This window comes from Netta rufina (genome assembly GCF_964035555.1).
Source record: "Netta rufina genome assembly, chromosome: W".
NCBI classification, from domain to species: Eukaryota; Metazoa; Chordata; class Aves; order Anseriformes; family Anatidae; genus Netta; species Netta rufina.
The window spans coordinates 13,709,472-13,723,333 of record NC_140139.1 but is presented as its reverse complement, the minus strand read 5'-3'; positions in this window follow the sequence as shown (position 1 = coordinate 13,723,333).

The window sequence follows — 13,862 nt, the reverse complement described above, 5'->3', positions numbered from 1 at the left end:
CAGAAGAGGAGGCTTGAGGGAGACCTTATTGCTCTCTACAACTACCTGAAAGGAAGTTGTGGGGAGCTGGAGGTCAGCCTCTTCTCCCAGGTGAACTAGTGATAGGACAAGAGGGAATGGCTTCACGTTGCTCCAGGGGAGGTTCAAGTTGGAAATTAGGAGAAATTTCTTCTCAGAAAGAGAAGAAAATCTCTTCTCAGGCATTGGAACGGGTTGCCCAGGGAAGTCGTGGAGTCACTGTCCCGGGGGGTGTTTAAGGAAAAGTTGGAGTTCGTACTTCGGAACATGGTTTAGTGGATGATATCAGTGGTAGGGTTATGGTTGAACCAGATGATCTTGGGGGTCTTTTCCAACCTTAAATATTCTGTGATTCTATGATTCTGTGAATAACCCTTTGGTCAGTTTGGGTCAGTTGTCCTGGTTATGTCTCCTCCCAGCTTCTGGTGTACCCCCAGCTTCCTTGCTGGCAGGGCAGTATGAGAAAGTGACAAGTCCTTGACTCTGTGTAAGCACAGCTCAGCAACAATTAAAACATCAGCATTTTATCAGCATTATTTTCCTCCTAAATCCAAAACATGGCACCATACCAGCCACTATGAAGGAAATGAACTACATCCCAGTGTCGCATTAAGGAGTGTAGCTGATTAACTGTTACGGGTCTGGTCAGATTCAGGGTACTGAACTATCACAATCACAGATTCACCAATAACACATTAACTGATATAGGTCTGGTCTGATTCAGAGCACTGAACTATCACAATCATGGATTTACCAACAACATAACACACCCTCACTCTAGTTGCGTTCAATGAGAACTATCACAGCTAGGTGTGGTGTAATTGCCTGAAGTAACTAGGAAAATAAAACTAACATTCACATTTTAAAGAAAATGTACAGCATTGAAGAGGCTTTCAGGGTAGGGCGTAGCTGCATTACCTGAGCATTCCCTAGGCTTCCAACCTTAGATGCTATCGCACTGGGGGAACCTGGTGTGCTAGCTCTAAGGAACAGTACGGAGCGTAGAGTGGAGTGGAGACACCACGGCTAGGCTCTGTGACCAGGTGGGGACTCAATTGTTCTTGTGCACACCGAGACCGATAAGCTGCACTTTTTCCTACCCTGAGCCAAGGACCTGTCATGTTTTGACAAAATGCTGTACCCTAGTGTACTTTTGCTCATTATAATATCATTATAATACCAAAACACACCTCCATCCCAAAGGCTACTCGCCTCCAAGGTGCAACCACCCCTCACTGAGCATGGCTCTGACTTTCTCGGAGCCTATTACTTTAAACGGAGATGGGAGAACTTTTCACCAGTCATAACTAAGATATGCTTGACTGGAGTCACTCAAGCTCCACCAAAAAGATAGAAAGTAATATAACTTGGCCTAAGAGAGAGGGGATGTTAGGGAAGATACCACCGTCAGGGGAGATACCATCCCAAGGGAATACAACATCCTGAGGACCTCCTGACTCCTGGGACCAGTCGACGGGCTGGGACACGTTTGGGTGAGATCTGAACAGTTGGTTATACTCTGTCTCTGCGGAAACTTAGAAATCTCTATAGAGTCTTTGTGCCTTTTAACGCATTAATTTCCAGGCTGCGCACCTGTGTATTTCACGCATGCTAGCTTGCTTTTGCAGACAGTAACTATCGCCAGCAATCCAAAGAACCTGTATACCTGTTGCTGTAATAAATTGCACTTGATTGCCTTGTTCCTAGTCGTGACGGTTCTAAACACGACTAGAGTAAGGGTGGTTATATGTTATCGGTGAATCCGTGACCGTGGTAGTTCAGTGCTCTGAATCCAACCAGACCCCTAACAGTTAATGCATTATTGGTGAATCTGTGATTGTGATAGTTCAGTACCCTGAATCCGACTGGGCCCATAATGGTTAATCGGCTATACCCCTTAATGCGACAGAGAAATTGGCATAGTCGGCAGGATTGCTATGGATAAACTGCTGCAAAAATGCAAATGTTTCCTTTCCCAGGTGGGGAAGGAGTGGGCCCAAAATTTTTTGAAAAATCAAGAGAAAGTGGTAGAAAGTATTGAGCAGTGTCAGGCTTCACGAAAGATCGGTCAAAGAAAGAGTAAAGGTGTGATTTGTGCTGTGTTAGGATCCTGTTTGTCTTGTGCTCAGCAAGAAGCTAAGGAAACTCCTGCTCCCAAACTGATTTCTGATGTGGAATATACAGCTTTGAAATCAGAGAATGAGGTGTTGAAGTCATCGTTGGCCTTTGAAAGGGAGATGGGAAAAACATTAGGAATCAGAGTGGATAAACTTTCATCTGAGAATGACAAACTTGTGACTGAAAATGATAAACTTGAATAATGAATAATCATCTTAATTGCTGGAGAGGGTTAGTCATCTGTTAAATAAAATACAGCCTTCTGCTCCAGTCAAGCAGATTTGTAGATTGCTGCATAGTTCAGACCCTGAAAGCTGGGATGGTGATTTCTGGTTTGACAGTGATGATGATGTCAAAGAGATTGCTGATTCTGAACCTCAATCGATTCCCTTGAGACCTTTGGTTAAGACTGAGACTACTGTTGATGATGATGATGGAATCCACACTACTGTGCAAACGATTCCATGGCCACCGGCAAAGTTGGTTAAAATACAGGAGAAGTTCTCAAGGCGGTCAGGGGAATCGGAAGTTGAGTATGTGTGGCGAGTTTCTCTTGAAGGAGGAGATCGAATTATGTTGAGTGAGGAAGAAGCAGGAGGCTTTTGGGGACCTGGAGTATTTTTAACTACCACACCAGGAGACCATAATTACTCTATCACTGCACGGGCAGCATACTGGGCAGGTGGTATAGATCCCCGGGAGATAGGGGAACCCCTGGAAATTAGAGCCACGAGCTATTCTGACCTGGCTGTAGCAGTACAGAAAGCAGCCTGCATTCAGGCGATATATGAAAGAGATGAATTCAGGAAATCCCTGATGTTAGCTCCTATTGACCCGGTTCGATTAACCCCTCTCATCCGTGGACTCCCTGATTGTCTTAAGATGTTTGTAGAAAATACCCAGGATCACATACTAGCTGCTTGTAGGGATGATGATAGTGGTTGTAGGCGAAATCTGAACTCCCCCATTCCCACCTGGAGTGAATTTGTACAAGACATAGATAAGTACGGACGCCGAATGGTCTGGATTAGTTCATCCAGTATTAAGTCCCAAGACCACTCGGTGAGTCCGCCAAATCCACGCTCAAAATCCCAGATACCCCAAATTCAAAGAGGAGTTCAAACCTAATAGGGAACGAGGTGACTTGTGGCGTAAGGCCCTAGCTTTGGGTGCACCCTGACCATTCTTGCATGGTGCCTCTATGGAGGACCTCCGTACATTAGTCCAACTTCTGGGTAAGAAAAATATTCCAGCTGGGGAGAATTGCCTAAGCGGAAAACCCCCAACCCATAAGGAAACTGCAACTTCTGCACCGAGCCTAATTGAGGAGGCAGAAGCTCAGCAAAAAAACTCCTATCCCCGGGGAGGGCAGTGAGCCACCCTGCTCAGTGGGTATTAGCAATTCAATGGTTCTCTAATGAACACTCTGACCCTGTCATTGCCATTCCTGTTGGACCCCAAAAAATATTGGTAAATTTTCTTATTGACACCGGGACCGAAATGTCAGTAATTACACAAGACAGCACAAACCCTGAGCATAACACCTGGTTGACGCAGGGTTAAATTCACAGGAATCGATGGTGTGGAAAAACAATGCCCTACTGCAAAAATTTCACTCTGGCTGCCAGAGGAACAAAAATTAACCAGAGCCGAAGTATTAGTTGGTGCTGCATATACTAATATTTTAGGATTTAACATGCTGCGTGGCTGTATGTGGAAACTCCCTGATGGAACTGTGTGGAGTTTCATGACACATCAAAGGGATTCAGGCACAGTGAGACCGAGTCTGTTACAAACATCCATACCTTTATCCCCTGCTAAAATCACTAATGTTCGGCAATATCTGTTGTCAGCAGCAGCGGTTATGGGAATTGACGGGGTGGTAACAGAATTGGAAGAAAGAGGCATTATTAAAAGGACTCATTCACCTTACAGTTCACCAGTGTGGCCGGTAAAGAAACCAGCCAGGGAATGGCCTTTTACAGTGGATTACAGACAGTTGAATGCTAATACTGCACCTTTGACTGCCGCAGTTCCAAACATGCAGAGATAGTGAAAGCCTTCTGTGCATCTAACAGTAACAATGGAACTAACTACTCCCAAATATCTCTACGCATGGGAAGTCAAAGATTGCTATTTCACCCTCTTTCTAACCCTGCCGGTTGAATACAACAGAGCATATTTTATTTTCTTTTGTGCTCACAAGAATCCTGAATGAACTGTGTATGGACAGCTGGAGGATGACGAATCAACAGTTTGGATTAATAATGCTATACTTTACCCTGACCTTGATGCAATTACAGACCTTAAAGGAAACTTAGCTACTGTGGTTGTGCATGGAGCTGAGGTGTTTCACTGTAACATCTAACCATGCATTGTCACAGTGTAGCACAATCATTGGAACACCTCAGAACAAAAAGGATCTAAATCTCTCTACTTTAGTTTTACATGGGAGTAAATATTTTCAAAAGATGAATGGAGTTGGAACGATTCTCTAAGAATGGCTGAACTTCAAGCCACGTCTGGCCAGACAATACAAATCAGTTGCCGAATAACTAATGGATCTATAATGGATCTATTTGGATCTAATAACTAATAAGATAACAAAAAACGTTTTTATAAATACATCAACACAAAAAGGAGGACTAAGGAGAATCTCCATCCTTTACTGGATGCGGGGGGAAACTTAGTTACAAGAGATGAGGAAAAGGCGGAGGTGCTTAATGCCTTCTTTGCCTCAGTCTTTAGCGGCAATACCGGTTGTTCTCTGGATACCCAGTACCCTGAGCTGGTGGAAGGGGATGGGGAGCAGGATGTGGTCCTCACTATCCACGAAGAACTGGTTGGTGACCTGGTACGGCACTTGGATGTGCACAAGTCAATGGGGCCGGATGGGATCCACCCAAGGGTACTGAGAGAACTGGCAGAGGAGCTGGCCAAGCCGCTTACCATCATTTATCAGCAGTCCTGGCTATCGGGGGAGGTCCCAGTTGACTGGCGGCTAGCAAACGTGACGCCCATCTACAAGAAGGGCCGTAGGGCAGACCCGGGAAACTACAGGCCTGTCAGTTTGACCTCAGTGCCAGGGAAGCTCATGGAGCAGATTCTCTTGAGAGTCATCACGCAGCACTTGCAGGGCAAGCAGGCGATCAGGCCCAGTCAGCATGGGTTTATGAAAGGCAGGTCCTGCTTGACGAACCTGATCTCCTTCTATGACAAAGTGACGCGCTGGGTGGACGAGGGAAAGGCTGTGGATGTGGTCTACCTTGACTTCAGCAAGGCTTTTGACACCGTCTCCCACAGCATTCTCCTCAAGAAACTGGCTGCTCTTGGCTTGGACTGGTGCACGCTTCGTTGGGTTAGAAACTGGCTGGATAGCCGGGCCCAAAGAGTCGTGGTGAATGGAGTCAAGTCCAGTTGGAGGCCAGTCACTAGTGGCATTCCCCAGGGCTCGGTGCTGGGGCCGGTCCTCTTTAATATCTTCATCAATGATCTGGATGAGGGCATTGAGTGCACCCTCAGTAAGTTTGCAGATGACACCAATGTAGGTGCGTGTGTCAATCTGCTTGAGGGTAGGAAGGCTCTGCAGGAGGATCTGGACAGGCTGCACCGATGGGCTGAGGTCAACTGCATGAAGTTCAACAAGGCCAAGTGCCAGGTCCTCCACCTGGGATGCAATAACCCCAAGCAGAGCTACAGGCTGGGAGATGAGTGGTTGGAGAGTTGCCAGGCAGAGAAGGACCTGGGAGTGATGGTTGATAGTCGGCTGAATATGAGCCAGCAGTGTGCTCAGGTGGCCAAGAAGGCCAACAGCATCCTGGCTTGCATAAGAAACAGTGTGACCAGCAGGGCTAGGGAGGTGATCGTCCCCCTGTACTCGGCTCTGGTGAGGCCGCACCTCGAGTACTGTGTTCAGTTTTGGGCCCCTCGCTACAAGAAGGACATCGAGGTGCTTGAGCGGGTCCAGAGAAGGGTGACGAAGCTGGTGAGGGGCCTGGAGAATAAGTCCTACGAGGAGTGGCTGAGGGAGCTGGGCTTGTTCAGCCTGGAGAAAAGGAGGCTCAGGGGCGACCTTATTGCTCTCTACAGATACCTTAAAGGAGTCTGTAGAGAGGTGGGGGTTGGTCTGTTCTCCCACGTGCCTGGTGACAGGACGAGGGGGAATGGGCTTAAGTTGCACCAGGGGAGGTTTAGGTTGGATCTTAGGAAGAACTTCTTTACCGAAAGGGTTGTTAGACATTGGAACAGGCTGTCCAGGGAAGTGGTGGAGTCACCATCCCTGGAAGTCTTTAAAAGACGTTTAGATGTAGAGCTTAGGGATATGGTTTAGTGGGGACTGTTAGTGTTAGGTCAGAGGTTGGACTCGATGATCTTGAGGTCTCTTCCAACCTAGAAATTCTGTGATTCTGTGGACCTACTTACAATAGGCCAACTGAAATTAAGACAGTTTACCACAAAATCAGAGTACCGATTGTACCAAAATAACTGAACCAAATTTTGATTGCTGGTACAATTTTACTTTCACCAAACCTATAATTGTGTACTGTCTTTGGGGTTACAGAGGCACAGAATTAAGAAGCCTCTGCCCCGCAGATACTTGAAAATGTACCAACTTGGCCTCCCATTGGTCTAACTCCTTCCATCTTCAACCCTGGTCCTTACATAATTAAAAATGTGGGACAACAACAAATTCTCTTTAACCCTAGTTGGTCCCTAAAAAGGGTAGAGCTAGTGCTGCACATTAATATCTCTGAAATCAACTCAAAATGTACCACCTTTCTGAGAACTGCTTACACTGGCTGGTTAGCATGGTTACACGGACGTTCTCTGAAACAATCTCAGCGCATGCCACGGGATGCAACTGGGTTATTGGGAATAGGATTAGGTATATTAAATAGCGTTGATGCTGAGGTCCTAATGAGTAGAATAACTGCTACTACAGATGACCTAAGGAAACTGGAACGACCAATAAAATCATCCTTATTGGCTTTAGGAGAAAATCATTGGCTTCTATCAGATGTTTTACCCCATTGGGAACAAACTGAAGAAAATGATCATCAATTAGTTGTAAATGCCCTTGGAAAAACTCAAGGCAATACCTCCCTTGCCTTGAGCTGCATCCAAGCGCAGTTATGGATACGGTCTGTAGCAGCAGCTATTATTAGAGAGGGAGAAGGAGGAACTTTGCCCACTGAAATTCGAAAACTGATTTGGGATAATGCTTCAGAATTTGAAAAGGAGTTTCAAGCATGGTGGCGATTAGTCAACTTTACCTACTATGCAGAAAATCATAAAATTGTTGCCTTTATACTTACTATAAGTAATGCCACCATATACAACGTATATCCAATCATTGCATTAGGACTCAATCATAATGGAACTATATCCTAAGGAGCATGAAGTATGGGCCCATCAAAGGGAGGAAAGTGGCCAACAATTGATGTGAATGCATGTATTGTGTGTGAACAAAAAGGCTTCATCTGCGAGAGTAACACGCTCGAAGCCCAAGACATTTGTCTTGACACTGAACAAAATATTTGCCACTTAGAGATACATCCTAATGAAACCCTTGAAACTGTACTTGTATATATTGGGAAAGGTTGTGTTTGCATGATGTGATTTTAGATACTCAGCTTCTGTCACTTCTTATCAACTTATTGCATCTAATTCTGCTTCACGATCTGCTGCCTACTCCTATTGGAATGAACCTCGCCTTGGTGAAGAAATTGCTGGTACATGAGGACTTGAAGCGGCTGATGACACAAGTTCAAGAAAATGGACAAAAGACTCTGATTACTGTCCATCATGATGGACATACTCTCAGAAAGAATAGTCAGGCATTGGAATAGGTTGCCCAGGGAAGTCGTGGAGTCACTGTCCCAGGGGTTGCTTAAGGAAAAGTTGGAGATCATACTTCAGGACATGGTTTAGTGGATGATGTCAGTGGTAGGGTTATGGTTGAACCAGATGATCTTGGAGGTCTTTTCCAACCTTTATGATTCTATGAAACTGATAGACTGCACGGCCAGCCATGAGTGGAACTGAGAACAAAATCACGTCCTCTGAGTGAACTTTGCTCATTTTAATCTCATCATAATGCCAAAACACACCTCCATCCAAAACACCATCTGCCTCCCGGGTATGACCACCCCTCATTGAGCACGTGCTATGAATTTCTCTGAGCCTATACGTTTAAAGCAAAAGTAAGAAAATTTTATACCAATCATAAAAGATATGTAGGACTAGAGTCACTCAAGCTCCACCTAAAAGTAAGAAAATAGTATAAAAATGGCTCAAGAGAGGAAGAATGTTAGGGAAGATACCACTGCAGAAAAGTTGGAAAGACATCACTGACTTCTGGGATCAGTCAACAGGCTAAGCATCTCTTCCCTCACACAGAGATGCCTACTGGGTGAGATTCCAACCCTTGGTTATACTGAGTGCTTCCCCAGGAAACCTAACATTCTCTATAGAGTTGTTTCATAAGTTAGCACATGTGTAGTTGGTTGTGTTTGTCATAATCTTGGTATTCGCATGTGCTTTGCAGACAGCCTATCGACTGATCCCAGGAGGTAGGAGGTCTTCGTGACGGTATATTCCCTTGGGATGGTATCTCCCCTGACGGTGGTATCTTCCCTAACATCCCCTCTCTCTTAGGCCAATTTATATTACTTTCTGTCTTTTTGGTGGAGCTTGAGTGACTCCAGTCAAGCATATCTTAGTTATATCTTAGTTGCAGACAGCATATTCATCAGCAGCAATCCAAAAGAACCTGGACTCCCGTTGCTGCAATAAACTGCACTACTCATTACTCTACTAGACTGAAGGTGTATCAACTTATTTGCACATCTGTGACTGTGGTACTTCAATATATTGGAAGAAGACTTATAGTGCTGATTTAGGCATCGCTGAGAATCTAAGCACAGCCACCCCCATCCCCTCTCATATCTGAGAACATGCTGGAATACAAGGGGGTTTTAGGTTCTGGCACACTTTACCCTTTAACGCAATAGTATGTATTTTAGTTCAGGATTTTTAAAAACATTGAGGAGAAACGGCCCCAAAATGGAGCCCTGCAAAACCCCACTAGTGACTGGCCACCAGCTAGATATAACCCCATTTACTATAACCCTTTGATCCTGACCCATTAGCCCATTGTTTACCCATCACAATATTATTTTTGTAGCTGTATGCTGGACTGCTGCACATTTTGTCCAGAAGGATACTATAAGAAAAATGTATTGAATGCTTTGCTGAAATCCAAGAAGATCATATCAACTATCTTCCTTGATCAACTAGTTGGGTAACCTTGTGTACTGGGCCTGGCTGGAATGGAATTAAATTTCCATGCAGCAGCCCATACAGTGCTGTGCTCTGCACTTGTAGCTAGAAAAGCATTGGTATCACACCAGTGTTTTGGGTAATTTTTTGAGAGAAATTTATTTTCTTTCTCTTTGTGCTTCCACATGGCCTTTGCTTTTTTGTTCTTTTTTCCTTTTCCCTTTAATTAAATTATCCTTATCTCAACCCATGAGTTTTTGTTTTGTTTTTTTCTTCCCAGCATACTTTCTTCTCCCCCCTCTTCTTCTGATGAGGGGGAGTGAGAGAATGGTTGTGGTGGAGCTCAGCTACCTAGCAAGGTAAAAGCACCACATTTCTTTTTGGTGCCCAATGTGGGGCACAAAAGGTTGAGATAACAGTAGATTTGATTAAAACACAAATAACACACTTACTTGTTAGTCACCAAGTTTAGGTTGCTATTAATATTTTTCTGTGTGATACTGCCTTATGCAATCCGTGCCATAATCTCTTCTCCATATGCGATTGGAGAACGTGCTGAAATCTGTTTGCTTTTTTCAGTTTGCTGTGATGTGAAGCACTGCCCTTCAGTTTAATCTGGTATTCAGGCCCTGCGTTATCATTTTTGTCTCTGGCCTGCACCTATCAAAAGGTAACTTGCTACCCGGGACCCTCAAGGGGAGGAGGAGGTCTCTGAAACTAATGACCAGATAACACACAGTCTTATCACACTCTCTCCATCATATTTGAAAAGTCCTGGCAGTCAGGCAAAGTCCCTGGTGACTGAAAAAAGGGAAACATCACTCCCATTTTGAAAAAGGGTAGAAAAGAGGACCCAGGGAAATACAGACCGGTAGAGTCTCACCTCCTTGCCTCAAAAGATTATGGAAAAGATCCTCCTGGAAGCAACGTCAAGGCACGTGCAAGACCAAGAGGTGATCTGAGACAGCCAGCATGGCTTCACCAAGGGCAAGTTGTGCCTGACCAATCTGGTGGCCTTCTATAATGGAGTGACTGCATCAGGTGACAAGGGATGACTGAGTGATGCCACCTACCTGGACTGCTGTAAGACCTTTGACACAGTCCCACATGACATCCTGGTCTCCAAATTGGAGAGAGATGGATTTGATGGGTAGACCATTCAGTGGATAAAGAGTTGGCTTGAAGGTCACACCCAGAGAGTGGTGATCAATGGTTCTATATCCAGGTGGAGGTTGGTGACGAATGGTGTACCTCAGGGGTCTGTCCTGGAACCAGTGCTGTTTAATGTCTTCATCAACAACACAGATAGTAGGATCGAGTGCACCCTCAGGAAATTTGCAGATGACACCAAGCTGAGTGGTATGGTTGATACAACAGAAGGAAGGGATGCCATCCAAAGTGACCTGGATGAGCTTGAAAAGTGGGCCCACATGAACGTAGTGAGGTTCAACAAGTCTAAATGAAAGGTGCTGCACCTGGGCCAGGGCAATCCTGGACATGAGCACAGACTAGGATAAGAACTCATTGAGAGCAGCCCTGCAGAGAAAGACTTGGAGGTTCTGGTGGATGAAAAGCTCGACGTGAAGTGGCAGTGCACGCTTGCAGCCCAGAAGACCGACTACATCCTGGGCTGCATTAGAAGAGGAGTGGTCAGCAGGTTGAGGGAGGTGATTATCCCCCTTTACTCAGCCCTTGTGAGGATCCACTTGGAGTACTGCATCCAGGTCTGAAGCCCTCAGCACAAGAAGAATGTGGAGCTCTTAGAGGGGGTCCAGAGGAAGACCACAATGATGATCAGAGGGCTGGAGCACCTCTCTTACAAAGACAGGCTGAGAGAGCTGGGGCTGTTCAGCCTACAGAAAAGAAGGCTCTGGGATACCTCAAGGCAACCTTGTGGCAAGATATTGCTGCCAGGGTAGAAAACCTGGATGTAAAGGTACATCATGTAGATGCCCACGAGTCATGCCATCGAAGAACATCTGAATAACAAAGAAGCAGACCGAGCTTTGAAAACTGAAGTGGCTCAGGTGGACCTAGACCGGGAACGTAAGGGTGAGCTGTTTGTAGCTCAATAGGCCCATGAAACATCAGGACATCTGGGGAGGGATGCCACTTACAGATGGGCTCGTGATCGAGGGGTGGACCTGACCATTGAGGCCATCACACAGGTCACTCATGAGTGTGAGACCTGTGCTGCAATGAAGCTAGCCACGAGGGTAAAATCCCCCTGGAATAGGGGGAGGTGGCTAAGATGTTTATATGGTGAGGCCTTGCAAGCTGACTGTATCGGACCACTTTCCCAGGCAAAGGGTACATACTCACCATGGTAGAAACAACTACTGAGTGGCTGGAAACATACCCCATAAATGACCCAAAACACTACCTTGGACCCAGAAGAGCAAGTGTTGTATCACCATAGTACATCAGAGAAAATTGTTTTGGAAATGACTCCCATTGTCAGACCAATCTTGTCACCTTCTGGGCCAAGAGACATGGCATTGAGTGGGTGTATCACATCCCCTATCACCCACAAGCCTCTGGAAAGGTTGAGAGGTACAATGGACTATTAAAGACTATGTTACGAGCATTAGGTGCTGGGACGTGGAAACAATGGGACGTGAATTTACCCTTAAGCTACTTGACTAATTAACACCTGATGGTCTGACAACCATCCTGGTCCTGCTGAAACAAAACCCTTACACACGGTGGGAAGAGCTAAAGTCCCTGTAGTGCATGTAGGGAAGTAGATGGGGAAGACTGTGTGGATTGCCCCTGCCTCAGGAAAAGGCAAACCCACTCGTGGGATTGTGTTTGCCCAAGGACCAGGATACACTATGCCAATTTCTCTGTCGCATTAGGGGGTATAGCCGATTAACCATTATGGGCCCGGTCGGATTCAGGGTACTGAACTATCACAATCACAGATTCACCAATAATACATTAACTGTTAGGGATCTGGTTGGATTCAGAGCACTGAACTACCACGGTCACGGATTCACCGATAACATATAACCACCCTTACTCTAGTCGTGTTTAGAACCGTCAAGACTAGGAACAAGGCAATCAAGTGCAATTTATTACAGCAACAGGTATACAGGTTCTTTGGATTGCTGGCGACAGTTACTGTCTGCAAAAGTAAGCTAGCATGCGTGAAATACACAGGTGCGCAGCCTGGAAATTAATGCGTTAAAAGGCACAAAGACTCTATAGAGATTTCTAAGTTTCCGCAGAGACAGAGTATAACCAACTGTTCAGATCTCACCCAAACGTGTCCCAGCCCGTCGACTGGTCCCAGGAGTCAGGAGGTCCTCAGGATGTTGTATTCCCTTGGGATGGTATCTCCCCTGACGGTGGTATCTTCCCTAACATCCCCTCTCTCTTAGGCCAAGTTATATTACTTTCTATCTTTTTGGTGGAGCTTGAGTGACTCCAGTCAAGCATATCTTAGTTATGACTGGTGAAAAGTTCTCCCATCTCCGTTTAAAGTAATAGGCTCCGAGAAATTGTGGTGGTTTTACCGTGCTGGGCAGCTAAACCCCACAACCGCTCTCTCACTCCCCCTCCTTTAGATAAGGAGGGGGAGAAGTAAAGCAAAGAACAAGTCACGGGTTGAGATAAGGATAATTTAATTAAAGGGAAATAATTATAATAATTAAATAAAGACTACCATGAACTAAACAATTTAACTAAGGGGAAATAAAAGGGAAAGGGGAAAAAGGGAGGAAAACAAACAAACAAAATAAATGAAAGCTATATGGAAGTGCAGAGGAAAGAAATTACTCTCTACTTCCCACAAATGAGCGATGATTGACCACGTCCTTGAAGCAAGGCCTCAACGCACGCAGCCGGTGTTCGAGAGGAGGACCGACGTCTTCTCAACGAGAGCCCACCCCTCCCCTCTTCTTCCTGTTTCCACCTTTTATTGCTGAGTGTGACACCACATGGTATGGAATATCCCTTTGATTGGTTTAGGTCAGCTGCCCTAGTGATGTTTCTCTCCTCACTTTTTGCCCACCCCCTAGGAGGGTTAGAGAAAGGCCCAGTGCTGTGCCACTGCTGCTCAGCAGTAGACACAACACTGGTGTGATAACACTGCTGTTCCAGCTACAAGTACAGAGTATGGCACTGTATGGGCTGCTGCCGGGAAAGTTAACATTCCAGCCAGACCCAGTACAACCTCCACCCCTTATTCCATAACATTTGTGTCACACTCAGATCCCCATACTTTAGCATACAAGCATTCTCATCATTATCCCTTGTCCTTTAACAGGACAAGGATTTAACAGGACAGGATTAATAGGCAGGTGTATCTTTTCATTCCATAGGTCTTTCTTGGAAAATGTTCATAAGAACTGTTGATGATTAGGTCTTCATCTGCCAAAGTGGCCACTCAAGGCAGGCGGAGTTGGATGTCTGGACACCAGCACCAGCTTAGCTCAAGTCCT